Source organism: Brassica oleracea, unplaced genomic scaffold, assembly GCF_000695525.1.
Source record: "Brassica oleracea var. oleracea cultivar TO1000 unplaced genomic scaffold, BOL UnpScaffold01187, whole genome shotgun sequence".
Classification (NCBI taxonomy): Eukaryota; Viridiplantae; Streptophyta; class Magnoliopsida; order Brassicales; family Brassicaceae; genus Brassica; species Brassica oleracea.
The window spans coordinates 16,275-19,084 of NW_013617743.1; the positions used below are offsets into that span (position 1 = coordinate 16,275).

The following is a 2,810-nucleotide window of genomic DNA, read 5'->3' on the forward strand; positions in this document are numbered from 1 at the left end:
AATGTCGGAGAAGAAAGGACGCACTCCTGCTCAATTTGCCCGATTGCTTATGCTTTAAGGATGTAAAGTTAGTGTAGATATTGAGAAGGAACTCAAGAATCATGAAGTTGAATTTAGAGTAATTGGTTTGACTGTCCTTATGGCGAGTCTTCAAGATTGCAAGTAGCAAACCAAGATGGCTTTAATTTTAAACCAAAGCAAACCAAAAACTGAAGTATATTTAATTTGAGTAACTAAATATACTAATAATATAAAGATTTACCATATTTAACCATCTATCATAATAACTAAACATAATTTAATACATTTTACTTCAAAATGAATACAAAAAACACAATTTACAATAAAATAAAACAAAAACATAACTTTTCTACACTATCATCAAAGTCGAAAAAGTATCTGTAGTAATTGTATTAAGTTTGAAGATAATAATTTAAAACTATTAGATTACTTTTTCTACATCTTTTATCATGATTTTTTACATTTAAATTGTAAGAATTTAATGATTAAGTGATTAGATTATTTCTTTAATTTTTATAAATTATACTTTCTTAAAGGAATTAGAACAGAACTAAAAATTAATTTGACTTAACTAAACTGATAATAGACCAAACCAGACCGAACTAAACCAAATTCAATTCGGTTGGTTTTGGTTGAAGTTTTCTTGGAATCAAATAAACAAAACCAATAGGAATCTATACCAAACCCGAATTCAAACCCAAATGTCACCCCTAGTTTTGGGGATAAATTTCCATTGAGGTGGTGTGTGGCTTATGTCAGCCCAGCTGAGAATCCGACAAACCAAATTGCATTTTTTCTTTAACAATCGAAAAACGTGTTTTTTTTGTCTTTCGTCATCATTATACCATTTACCAACCCAACTCTAACAACATTTCCTCGCTTTTCAAAACTCTACCGAAGAGGGAGTCAGGGAGAGATATATCCATGACAGAAGCTAGCGGAGTGAAGAGGATGAAGCCTGGAAGCCAAGGTTTTGAGGTATTGTTGGGCCAAACCAGACACTGACGCCATCGCTCTTCTTCATCACGTAATCGACTCCGGAGTTACTTTCTTAGATACCTCCGACATTTATGGTCCTGAGACCAACGAGTTGCTCCTCGGCAAGGTTAGCTTTCGAAATTTCCCATCCTTATTTTGCTACTTCTCTAAAAAATGATTTTCATTGTTGAGATATTTGAATTATATCAGGCTCTGAAGAATGGGGTGAGGGAGAAAGTAGAGCTCGCCACCAAATTTGGAATCAGTAATGCAGAGGGAAAGCTAGAGATAAATTAAAGGGAGATCCTTTCTATGTTAGGGCTGCTTGTGAAGCAAGTTTGAAGCGGCTTGATGTGAGTTACATTGATCTCTATTATCAGCATCGGGTCGATACTCGTGTCCCTATCGAAATCACTGTAAGTTTTCTTACTCTCAGTGAGAGTTTGACATCGCTGGCTCTGGATGTGTTCAGAATTTAGGACGATGCTATCTGCTTAGTCATTAAGAACAGCAGTGTCTTGTCTGAAGTGATCTTTGACTGAGGCCCTGTTCGTTTGCTCACCTCCATCTGGGTGAAGATGCAAATCTGACAAGAATCTTCTCATCTACCATTTATGGTTGCTTCTTAGCTCTAATTGGTTTGGAAATCCTTCACCTTTTGCTGAAGTTAGTAACTTCTTTTCTTTGTTAAATATTAAGATGGGAGAACTGAAGAAGCTTGTAGAAGAAGGTAAAATAATGTACATTGGTTTATCTGAAGCCTCCGCCTCAACCATCAGAAGAGCACATGCTGTTCATCCGATAACTTCAGTGCAGTTAGAATGGTATTTGTGGTCGAGAGACGTGGAAGAAGATATCATCCCGACCTGCAGGTAAGGCAGTTGATGCATATTTTCTCCTCCTTTCGTGGTGTGCAATATCCATCGATCGTCTTCTCTTTCCTTCTTCAGAGAACTTGGGATCGGGATTGTTGCTTACAGTCCTCTGGGACGAGGTTTCTTAGCATCTGGACCCAGAGCCGGTCCTATAAATCTTAAGGCTACAAGCCAAAACCAAAAATGTGGCTGGAATGAAGCAGGGGGGTTTTGAACTCATGACTGGAATGTGAGACTATAGACATGTAGACCACTAGACTAACACAGATCTTGTGAAAAAAGTGGCCGATATTTTAGTTATTATCAAGGCGGCCGGAAGCCCATGCTTCATCTGCTTGGGCCCAGGGCCGCCTCTGTCTGGACCCAAACTTGTTGAGAAGCTGGACAATAATGACTATAGAAAGGTAAATAGAAAGAGTATTTATCAAACTTTTAAGTAAGCGCTGAATGTATTTCTACTCAATTATGTTTCTTACTAGGATAAGACCCGTGCTTTGCGTGGAATTAAGTTATTATTTTTATTATATTTTGGAGAATGAAACAATAGTTTGGCTTCATTTGGATTAGGGGTGTTCAATCCAGATATCAGATTGGTTTCGGTTCGGTTCGGTTTTTTTCGGTATTTTGGTTAGTAAAATATAACTACTATTCTAAATCCATATTTACTTTGACTTTAATTTTTCACATACTTTTGAAAGATTTCAACTGAACAACTAAATTGATCAGCCAATCTTGTTGCTTTAAATCATTAGTATTTATATATATATATATATATATATATATTATTTAGTTTGAATATTTATTAAATAAAAAATCATATGCGTTATATTTTATGATCATTTGTAACTTATTATAACAAAAAAATAATCTATTGATCACAAAATTTTCAGAGTGAGAATCTTCAAATTTCTAATAATATATAGACGTTTTGAAAAA

At 35.3% G+C, this 2,810-nt stretch overlaps 1 pseudogene; it reads left to right on the plus strand.

Moving 5' to 3' along the window:
- The first annotated feature begins 978 nt into the window (after positions 1–978).
- The window catches only part of LOC106321051, a 4,146-nt pseudogene continuing 2,314 nt past the window's right edge, over positions 979–2,810 (plus strand).